The following is a 12,184-nucleotide window of genomic DNA, read 5'->3' as shown; positions in this document are numbered from 1 at the left end:
ATAAACACTAAGTAGAAAACATTCTGAAGACACTGTTTCTATCCAGCATTCTTTGGCCAACTTGGTCCTCAAAATGCCTCCGCAGTTTTGAAAAATGCTGGGCAGGTATTTACCCCACACCTTAACAATTCTTCTGGTATTGGCCATTTTTGATGGATTCCAACTCAATTTCTTTACAACCACCTCTAAAAAAAATATGGCAGTCATAGTTAAAGATATGGCAGTCATAGTTAACCTACATATTTATGTAACTGTAAACAAATCTACACAGTTTCTTGCGGCTGCCATCTCATATCCCCCCCCCCCCCCTAGTTGTTTCTCCTTCCCTGCAATATTCCCTCTAGTGGTCGTTGTTTCGTCAGTGGCAACGTCTAACGCCTACACGACGCCGCTGTGTGGGCACATACAGATTGCGTTATTATTTTGCAGATTCTTTTCAATGACGTGTAAACACAAGACATTTTATGAAACCTGTGGGAGTCCAGAGGTTTCTAGTGTCAGAAGAATTCAGTTCCACGTATCTTAGCGTTGCTAGATTTTCATTTCTATGGGTCGGGGTGGCGGGGTGGTGGGGTGGTGGGGTGGTGGGGCGGAGCTGAATTACAATTGCTAATCTTGTGTCAACAAGGGAGGCAGAGGGTAAATGTTGAATCCAAGCTACTAAGGCCTTGGCTATGTCAGGAAGATACTTTGACATCAAAGATTTGAATTGATCAGATGATAACAAAAAAATCAGAAAGTTGTTTTTGGATTTCATTTCAAGTAAAGCCCAGTTCATACTTCCTGCGAATTTGACGTGAATTTGACGTCACAACTCTGTTTTCGATGCGATATTCGCAGGAGAGTTGGGCACAACTCAACCGCTGCAAATTATTCATTGTGAATTTTTGACATCAACATTCATATTGCATTTGCAGGAAGTATGAACCGGGCTTAACATACCCCAACAAGGGGGGGGGGGGTTCTTTATGAAAGTTTTTAATTTTAATTTGCTTCTTAAAATGAATCAGAATTGGTTTTTTAATTTGTGGCACTCGAGTGTACTCGGTTTGTTTTAATGGTATTTATGACTTCAAATGCCAGGGTTGTTGAGAACATGATTTTTTTGGCCCATTAATGTTGGGATTTCATTTTGTGTATCAAGATTTGTCACTAAAGCTTTAAAAAATATGCCATCAGTAGGATGGATTGTGCCACAGCCTGATTTGTCAAGTCCGTCTGAGTCCGTCTAGAGCCGAAAGTGAATCCCATAAGTCCACTCTCTTCCTGTCTAAAGTGACTTTTATTTGAAAGCTGTCAAATGGCATTATGTTGTTCAACAATGAGTGGAGCATTGCGAAGGGGGGGGGGGGGGGGGGGGGGTATGCCACTGGCATATGAAGTTCCCTGGAGAAGTAACCAGACTGCTTTTATGATGACAGTGTCTCTCCATACATCCCCCCTTCCCCTCCACCCCCTCGGAAATAAAGCAAATAACAGCGTTGTTTTCTCTTTGAATGGCATGTGTAATAATAAAAAGTAAACAAGGTTTGAGGTTGGATGCCTGCGAGGGAAAAAAAAAAGGAACTGGGAAAACGGCAGTTTGGCAAAACAAACAATGTGGTTTGAACTGAACAGAAAGGCCCGTCTTTCTCCAGTACCTGTGTAAATTTGTCTGGTACCTTGCCTTCCGGTTTGATTGTAATGTTAAAGAGTTGAATATTTGCCTCGTTCTAGTAGTGAAAAAACCTGCTTTTCCAAAACCAGCTGTACAAGTTTTTGTTCATTAGCTAGCTGTGATAGTTATTGTGGTGTGTTGTGGCCAAGCAGTCTAATGCATCAGACTCATTTTCTGATGGCTGAGTCATCAAGAGTGTGGGTTCGATTCCTGGTTGTGACATGTGTGTCCTTCATGTATACGATACTTGTTGGAGAGCTGTTGATAGTATAAACCATCGTGAGAAACGGCTACCTCTGAAGTAACATAGTTTTTGAGAAAGAAGTTGTTTCTCACTAAAATGTTTTAATTTGATTTTAAGACCTTAAAATTTAGATTTTGAGGTTTTAAATTCAAGCATCTGAAATCACACTACTTCATGTGACAAGTTTTTGTTATAATCATTATTATGTAGTAAATTCAATGACCATTTGAGTTCTAATTTTCATAGGTTTAATGTTTTGTGCATATGTTGAGATACACCAAGTTAGAAGACTGGTCTACTATGACAATTACCGAAGGTGTCAAGTGTCTTTTGAAAGTATAATAATAATACCCGAAATTGGAAATGATTGTTGGCAATTAAAGTAACTAATTTTCTTCCATCCGTCTTGTGTTTCCTCTTCACAGCTCCTTACATGCGTCTGGATTCAACATTAAGAAGAGCATCTGAAATGCCAGACACGACCCCACCCTCAAAATGTAATTATACAAATCACTTTCACATAGACTTCTTCTAACTGAGTAAGTGCTACACACCCCGGCAACGTTGGTGGCAAGACATTACTATAAAGCAATCAATATCACTCTATTTTTAGGGACAAACATAAACCGTATTCAAAATTATCTGCAGGGTCAATTTCAAAGAGCTGCTTTAAGCACATTTAGGTCGGAAAGCACAAAACAAATGTGCTTGCCCTTAAATACGTTGCCAGCCATAATGCAATGGCATGTGTATTATTTTTGCTTTTGCCTTTGCTTAGCAGAAATCTGTTAAGCAGTATTTTCTGCTTAAAAGCAGCTGATTGAAATTCAGCCATGACCTCTCTTGTAATTACTTTGTATGTCTGGCTCAAATCAGCAGCCTCAGAAACGCTTGACCCTGTTACCAGCATCTTGTAGTCAAGCTTTTATTACAGAGAATCATAACAAACTGCTACAAACTCTTTAAGTGTGGTTTGAGCCAGACAGTGTCTGAAGAGAAGAAATAAATTGTAATTTGATTTGGGGAAGAAAGAAAAAACACATTGGGGAGGAAGGGTTTCTGGAGGAACAGTATGTTCTAGTTCCGAGTTGATTAGATTCTTATTACGCCTCACTGTGTTTATTGAATACGCTGAACCCCTCTGAGGGATAAAACCTGACAGGCTCATCACGTTCTGGTTGGGTAGGAGGGGGCCTATGTTTCGCTGCCAACGAGGGGGTTATATGCTGGGTAATTCAGTCGCTTGGGGGTGATATGCTCAAGTGTTTTTAACAGTAGAGCACTTTGTGGGGAAGGGGGAAATAATATATGCATACAATGGGTGATGGATATTTTATCATATTTTTAAACTTGGCTTTTGATGAATGAGCCATATCTCAGCTGATCGACCAATCACAAAGGCTCAATTTAACTTAAACGATTAATAATTTGTAGCGTTGAAGTGGTAAGAATGCGGTTTGTAACATTCACAAGAAAAATTACACTCACACAAAAATAAGTGATATTTTACCACGATCATGTGACAGTGATTTAAAAAATGTTTGTTTGCTATTTATCTTGAAATTATTTAATAATATAATAAGTGGAGACACTATTAATTAAGATGTCAGATTTCTTTGTGAAACGAATCAAGTAAACTTGATCACCATGTAGACATCTTGTATTCCTTTCCCCCGATAGTAAATCGTGCCGCCTGAAAGCTTGATAGAGTAGTCTGGTCTCTTGAATATTATCTATGCTACAGTTATTATAACGAGACGGGAGCCAAACAAAGATGGCCTCTAGGTTATTGTCTCACTGACTTGTTCTGTAATTCTGGAACCAATTCAGGGCTGTATTTACCTTCTGCATAAGGAGAACATGATCTTTAAGGCTTTCTCTGTCGAACTTTTCTAGAACACTATCACGCTGGGGACAAAAAAGTTCCTTTTGACAAAGGCATAAGGTGCTTGAGAAAATTATCTCCGGAATCAATGCCATGGGTAGCTTTCCGCACTAATCCTAAATAAAGGAAGCTAAGTAACCGCATCTTAGACAAACAGATCAAATTTCATGGGTTTACTTGCATATCCTGATTTTACAACTTGTGCTTTTTAGCGCGTTGATGATGCGGTGATCGCATAAGCGTTGGAATGTCTGTCTGACAGCTGGGTATTATGAGAAAAAGTTACGTCATTAGTGCAGAGTGCTGGGTTGAAGCTAATGTACAACATTTTGATCTCTTAACACAGTGTAAAATTCACACGTTTTTCTTTGGGCGTTCTTTAATATGGTATAACTTGTAGGTTACTGAGGTTTAGAATCTTAACGTTAAAAAAGGCCAGGGTTTGTAGAACGTGTATATTTAACTTTAAAAAGAAAAAAAAACTATTAAAAAAAAGTATTGAAGGCAATATATTAAGATCTTTAGGTACACTAACCATATAGTTTAGCATTCCATCTATCACATATATGTATGTAATTATGTACTTTTTTCAAGTTAGACCAAAAGAATATAAGATTTGTAGAACTGGCTGTCATCGTTGAGAACCCGGTGAAGGAAATATATGTCTTGCCATAACAAAAAGCTGCTATTTTTCGCCACCGAGTTTTCTGTTTGATTGAAGTTAGTTCGGATGTATAGAATCCACCTGTCAAAATGTATGAGACCTCAAAAAGTTGTGTCAACATTTGTTGTCTCTTATTGTTTTCTTTTAACTTTCCATTCCAATGAGGAGATAATCTATTTAAAATAAGCAACACTTCAAGACAATTTAGTTATTTTGTTTTCATCCCAAATGTTGGCACACCTTTTTCTCACCCCGATGTATAATTTCATTCACCCATCTAAAACAATGGGAGGCCTTTGGTGGCGTGACATAGATAATTTTCCCATCGTTTTTCATCAACTCGGTTTAGAATTCGATGGGTTTACTCGGTAAGTCTGCTGCCACCTAGTGATCCGAAAAGTGATGTCGTAGTCAGATTCATTAAGCCTCACCCATATGGTGTATTGACCAATCGCAATCCTCGAGAGTAGGCAAGCCAAAGCATGATGGGCACGGTTGGACCATGTGATTGGTTGTTTTCCTTCATATCATGGGAAGGCTAACTGAATCCGTCTTTCGTATCATTACGATGGTTTTCTTAAATACATGTATGTGGGGAAAACATTATGTTATCATTGTACGTATAATATCAGTATGATCATTCCAGTAGAATGTATTCAACAGAGTTTGCGGACTAATCCAGCCCCCGATTTCACCAAGCGCTGCGACGCGTCGCAAGGGCGAGTTGCGACCGGTTACACGTCGTAAGTTGCGAACTCGTCGCAGCCGCGTAGTGTCTTATAGGTTTGCGACGCATCGCAAACCCTACGATGCGTCGCAACTTGCGATGAGTTTCGTGAAATCGGGGGCTGGCTTGTGTTTTATATAGAGACTCTTTGTCATGGTGCCACCATTTTGTTTCTCCCCATTCAAAACTGTCAGAAAAGTCTGCACCCACATGTGTATAATGAGAAACTGTATTCATAATGCATGTACTGGAGGCGGGGAACATGGCAAAGACGGCGGGAAGCAAGATTTTTGTATTTCTTGTGATGCACTCAAGTCTGTATATCTTCGAATACATCCGAGAAGTAATGGGGTTAAGTGAGGGACCACGGGCGGAAAGCCCCAGGAATGGTCAATTTTTTCCCACAATCTCATCCCTTAAAACTGCACACCTTTGATTGAAGGGTTTACTTGCAGATAAATGGATAACCTTCACAAGTTTGTGCACTTGCTCAGAACTCAAGCCTTTGCTGTACACCCCCCCCCCCCACCCCAGCCTCACAGATCCAATGCTAAGGATGTTGAAACTGTTTGCATGAGGGAAAAGTCTTGGCCACTGTTCTTATATACAGCGGTTAGAGAGTGTTACAGTGTACAACATGCTTTGACATTACCACTAGGGGATATGTAAAGGTCTGGCACGGAGATCAGAAACGTGCTTTTAGCAAGAATTGTCGTGTTGAGATCCTCCTTCCCAGGTTTTCCCTCCCCAGCGGGATCATCCCCCCTCAGAGTCTTACAAGTCTTGACTTGCCCGTATTATCTGTGGATGTTAAACTTGACTTGTTACTTTTCATCTTGATGAATGAGTTTGCTTGAGGGGAGAGTAAGCGTTGGGTCATGTCAGTTTAGATTTTTGTTTCTCGGTGTCTGTGTGTGTTTTTAACAACTCGTCTTTCAATGATATGCCCCCCGGTATTAAAATAAAATGTAATCCTCACTCATGTGCAATGCATGCTTGTTTAAAATAATTATCATGTACGATTCAAATCAATTATTTATATTATTATAAAAAACAAATTATGTATCATTCCGAACGTTAGGGAGGTTTTATTTAAATTACATGACTTTCAAGAATATCTTGTTCAGTTCTTTCTTTATCTTCACTAAGTATGAAAGCTTTCTCTTCAGATGGAGTTGGTATCAGCAATGGTAATTGCAAAGTTTTTGTTCCTATTTCAAATTTGTTAGGGACGTTAAGACAGAAACTGTTTCAATTGTTTTGTTCAAACATTCCTCAATATTTAACAGTTTATTGGTCACATGTTCCATTTCCTTTCAATTGTGAAAACTAAAATTCAAATTAACTTTTAGTGACATTGAAATGTAGTAAGCTAGTCAGGGTACTTGCTGTATGAAATGAAATGTGGGTTATTATCATTTTGTTTATTATTTATTAATTTTGTGCAGGTTGACGGCAATACATGCTGAGAACCAAACATTTTATGGAACACAAGTATTTGACTTTTATACAAATGCCATTCTAATGACACTAATGGATGCGACGGCATTAACATTGGCTCTATACTGTGATGTAATGGCCATTAGAAAAGCTCTAGGTCCATGGCTTTTAGCAGATATGAACATTTGTCAATGAGAGATCAATATTGCCCGGTACCCAACACATGTATTTGAGCAGGAGTAAGGGTAAATCCCGTTTCAAACTTCTTGCGAATGCCAATGCTAAGCGAATTTTGACATCACATCACTTCTCTCGCTGTGAATGTTTCGCAGGTCAACTGTTTTGACTCTTGCGTTGAAGATGAGAGATTCACAGCACTCTATTGGGACAAAACATTTAAACCATAAATATTAATTATCTGAATATTTCCCACTGCAAATGAGTGAAATTTTGTTCAGTTTTTATCGCATTCTGTTTTCATGTCTGCGTACATGTATATAATGCTTAACCGATTATTATTATCTGGATGCTTGAGTTCTGTATAGCGCCAAATCCTTACCTTATTATGTGGTAACCTCCTAGTCATTGTTCCATGTCATTTGTAGTCAAAAACTGTATTACTATTTCACTGTTACTCCAAAAGTACTAAAAACCGTAAAACTTCATTTATTTAAGAAGAATTAAGAGAAAGAAAAAACGCTTCATACAGTGGTACTAATTACCTTTCTACTTTCTTTCGTTGCAAACATTGTTGTTCTATTTATGTAATTGAGAAATGATATTCTATTACTACTGTCTATCAACTGTGGTACTTTTAACTAGGTTTATTGTTCAAGAGCTTTAGGGTGTATTACTTCTTTATTGCAGAAATCTGTATATTGTTGCTTGGTGATCCGATATAATAAAATATTCATGTGTATAGTCTAACATATGTGGAGTGTTTGAATGTGAAGTTAATTTTGTCAAAAATTAGATGAAATTTTGTAAAATCAAAGGTGGAATGTTAGCCTTGCATTTTGGTCAGAAATGAGCTGAAATTGCAAAATATCACAAAGGATAAGTCGTGCATTTTAGTCACAATTTGACAAAACCACTAGGCTATGTAGCCTTGTGTACATTTTCAAGCAAAATTTGACAAGAATATAGCCTTGTGAACATTTTCAAAATTTGACAAGTACACAAGACTATAGCCTTGCGTACATTTTCAAGCAAAATTTGACAAGTACACAAGGATATAGCCTTGTGAACATTTTTAAAAATTGACAAGTACACAAGGCTATAGCCTTGTGAACATTTTAAAAAATTTACAAATACACAAGACTATAACCTTGCGTACATTTTCAGGCAAAATTTGACAAGTACACTTTCAAGATTTGACATTTTCGTTCATTTTCAGTCGCAATTTGACAAAACCACAAGGCTACAGCCTTGTGAACATTTTCAAAATTTGACAAGTACACATAGCCTTGTGAACATTTTCAAGATTTGACAAGTACACAAGATTTCAAGATTTGACAAGTACACAAGGCCTTGTGAAAATTTTCAAGACTTGACAAGTTCACAAGGCCTTGTGAACATTTTCAAAATTTGACAAGTTCACAAGTACACAAGGCCTTGTGAAAATTTTCAAGATTTGACAAGTTCACAAGATTTCAAGATTTGACAAGTACACAAGGCCTTGTGAACATTTTCAAAATTTGACAAGTTCACAAGTACACAAGGCCTTGTGAAAATTTTCAAGATTTGACAAGTTCACAAGGCTATAGCCTTGTGAACATTTTCAAGATTTGACAAGTACACATAGCCTTGTGAACATTTTCAAGATTTGACAAGTTCACAAGTACACAAGGCCTTGTGAAAATTTTCAAAATTTGACAAGTTCACAAGGCTTTGTGAACATTTTCAAGATTTGACAAGTTCACAAGGGGGTCAGTCTTGCATTTGGGTCAGAAATGAGCTGAAATTGCATAAAATCCATGTTGGTCAAAATGAGCTAAAAAAATCATCAAAAATCACAAGGGGTACGTAAACCTAGCATTTTCGTAAAAAATGAGCTAAAATCGCATAAAACGATAAGGGGTAAAACTTTGAATTTTAGTAAAAAATGAGCTGAATTTGCATTAAGCACAAGGGGTTAGTCTAGCATTTTTGTCAAAAATGGGCTGAAATTGGATAAAATCACAAGGGGGTAAAGTCTTGAAATCACATTAAATCACAAGGGGTAACCCTTGCATTTTTTTTCAAAAATGGGCTGAAATTGCATAAAATCACAAGGGGGTAGGTAAGTCTTGCATTTGGGTAAAAAATGAGCTGAAATTGTATAAAATCACAAGGGGTAAGTCTTGCGTTTGGATCAAAAATGAGCTGAAATTGCATAAAATCACAAGGGGTAAGCCTTGCATTTTGGTCAAAATGAGCTAAAAATCGTCAAAAATCACAAGGGGTAAGCCTAGCATTTTCTTAAAAAATGAGCTAAAATCGCATAAAATGACAAGGGGTAAAGTCTTGCATTTGGGTCAAAAAAGAGCTGAAATTGCATAAAATGGGGGTTATAGCCTTGCATTTTGCCAAAAGTGAGCTGAAATTGCATAAAATCACAAGGGGGTAGGTAAGTCTTGCATTTGGGTCAAAAATGAGCTGAAATGGTATGAAATCACAAGGGGTAAGTCTTGCGTTTGGATCAAAAATGAGCTGAAATTGCATAAAATCACAAGGGGTCACCCCTTGCATTTTGGTCAAAATGAGCTAAAATCGTCAAAAAATGACTAGGGGTAAAGTCTTGCATTTGGGTCAAAAAAGAGGTGAAATTGCATAAAATCACAAGGGGGGTTAGCCTTGCATTTTGCCAAAAATGAGCTGAAATCACATAAATCACAAGGGGTAAACCTTGCATTTTTTTTCAAAAATGGGTGAAATTGCATAAAATCACAAGGGAGTAGGTAAGCCTAGCGTTTTGGTCAAAAATTATAGCTGAAACTGAAAAAAATCACAAGGGGTAAGACTAGCCTTTTGGTAAAAAAAACGGAGCTGAAATCGCATGAAATCACAAGGGGTTAGGGAAGCCTTGCACTTTTATCAAAAATTAGCTGAAATCGCAAAAAAACAAAACAAAGGGTAAGCCTTACACTTTGGTCAAAAACGAACTTAAATCGCAAAATCTGATGAGGGGTAATTGCATTTTTATCAAAAATGAGCTGAAATTGCATAAAATCACAAGGGGTGAACCTTTCATATTTATCAGAATTTGGATGAAATGAGGTAAAATCACAAGGGTTAAAAAAAAATTATTTATGCCCTCGTAGTATATTTCCAGTGTTTTAGCAAATAAGAACACCGGACACAAGCTCTGGTGTTTCAGTTTGGGTGTTCCAGTTCAGAGTGTGGGTTCGAGTCCCGGTTGTGACACTTAAGACACTTTAACATTTAGTGCTGCATCTGCAACGTACAGCCATTGGTCACATGTGTTGTGTAATGCACGTAAAAGAACCCCGTGCACTTTAAAGGAACACGTTGCCTTGGATCGGACGAGTTGGTCAAAACAAAAGCGTTTGTAACCGTTTTTATATAAAATGCATATGGTTGGAAAGATGTTTTAAAAGTAGAATACAATGATCCACACAAGTTTGCCTCGAAATTGCGTGGTTTTCCTTCTACTGTGCGAACTAACATGGTCGGCCATTTATGGGAGTCAAAATTTTGACCCCCATAAATGGCCGACGTGTTAGTCGACAAGGTAAAAGGAAAACCACGCAATTTCAAGGCATGTTTGTGTGGATCATTGTATTCTACTTTTACATCTTTCTACCCATATGCATTTTATAAAAAACGGCTACAAACGCTTTTCAAAGACCAACTCGACCGATCCAAGGCAACGTGTTCCTTTAATATCAAAAAGAGAAGGGGTTTGCTTTGGTGTTCCTGCAGTCGATTTCACAAAACGCTAGGATCAATCCTATCTCGAGTTACTTAGGATGAATTCAATGCGTCCTACGTATTTGGACACGGAACTGAACCCGTCCTAAGTCCTAAGATTAATCCTAAGTTAGGAAGAGTTTGGTGAAATCCACGGCTGGTTTATTTAGCTGCATGTTGCGCCACAGCACCTTGTAAACCTTTACAATACATGGTACACTGTGTAGTGTGTAAAGGAAAAAGGTCTCATGCTTCATAAACATAGCTCCACAGATACCTTGCAGGAAAATACTAATGTTGATGCGCCTTCAGCGTCACCGATTGATTGAAAATAAACACCAAAACAAACCCTTTAGAAACCTTAACGCCAATCTTAACTCTGGACCCAACTAACACGAATCCTATAGAAATCTTAACGCAAATCTAAACTCTGGCCCCAAATAACACAGTACGTAATACGCCATAGGCGGTCTGTACTTATCAAGGAAGAAGAACTTCCACACCAACACAAACTCTATAGAAACCTAAAACGCCAATCTAAACTCTAGCCCCAAATACCTTCCAACACCAACACAAGCCTTAACCACCAACACAAACCCTGTGATACCCTAAAATCAATCTAAACCAAAGTCCTAACCCTAACTACAAATCCAACACAATCCCAACACCTAACCACTAAAAGAAAACTGCAACCCCTTAATGATAATAATATCAATCTTTTGTAGCGCACGTATCTACCAAACAAGGTACTCAAGGCGCCGAGTATATATAAACTTTCAGAAAGATAGGTAATTGCAGTGATGAATTCTGAAACCCAATTATTTAGCACCTTATAAGGGTTTACAAGGTGCTACTGCGCATACAGCAGCCACAGCCAGGAACAGCGGGGCCAACCCGCTCTCTTTTTGATAAGTGCACTCGGTTCTTTTACATGCATTACACAACACATGGGACCAACGGCTTTGCGCCCCATCCGAAGGACGAAGCAATGGTTAAGTGTCTTGCTTAAGGACACAAGTGTCTTGGCTGGGGATTCGAACCCACACTCTGCTGATCAGAAACAACGGAGTTTGAATTTGGTGCTCTTAACCGCTCGGCCAAGACACTTCCCCAATCACCAACCCAAAAGAATTTGTATGTGAAATAATTCTCTCTGAAAAGAAGTTGTTAACAAGATATTAACTGTATCTGAAAACCTAACAAAAAATGCAACAGTTGAATTCAGTTGTTGCAACCAAAAACAATATGTTTACATGCTCAGTTGCTGTTAATTGTGTGAGGCTTTTCACTATGTCCCTCAGACTCGCACAAAGGATAAAGTATAAATGTTCACAGGTTTCTTATTTCATGTATACGGTTGATCACACAAAACATGACCACTGCCTACGACTATTTTGTCCGCTCTACCATTCCTGTCCAATTCCTTTCAGAACTTGTACAAAAAGATCTTTTTAAAGACACTGGCCACTATTGGTAATTGTCAAACACCAGTCTTCTCACTTGGTGTATCTCAACATATGCATAAAATAACAAACCTGTGAAACTTGTATCTCAATTGGTCGCCGAAGTTGCGAGATAATAATGAAAGAAACCAACACCCTTGATGCTTGATTTCAAGACCTCAATTTCTAAATCTGAGGTCTCAAAATCAAATG

General features: G+C 38.1%; 1 protein-coding gene across 2 annotated transcripts in view; it reads left to right on the top strand.

Annotated features, from left to right (window-relative positions):
* The window catches only part of LOC139945957 (ras-related protein Rab-3-like), a 58,413-nt gene extending 50,865 nt beyond the window's left edge, over window positions 1-7,548 (top strand). For both annotated transcript variants that reach the window (XM_071943499.1, XM_071943498.1), the window contains exon 6: window positions 2,327-7,548. The gene's annotated coding sequence lies outside the window, so the exon portion shown is untranslated. The remainder of the gene's footprint in view (window positions 1-2,326) is intronic.
* The last annotated feature ends 4,636 nt before the right edge of the window (window positions 7,549-12,184 follow it).

This window comes from Asterias amurensis, chromosome 13 (assembly GCF_032118995.1).
Source record: "Asterias amurensis chromosome 13, ASM3211899v1".
Classification (NCBI taxonomy): Eukaryota; Metazoa; Echinodermata; class Asteroidea; order Forcipulatida; family Asteriidae; genus Asterias; species Asterias amurensis.
The sequence above is the reverse complement of the archived record's forward strand: the minus strand, read 5'-3'. Positions and strand labels throughout refer to the sequence as shown.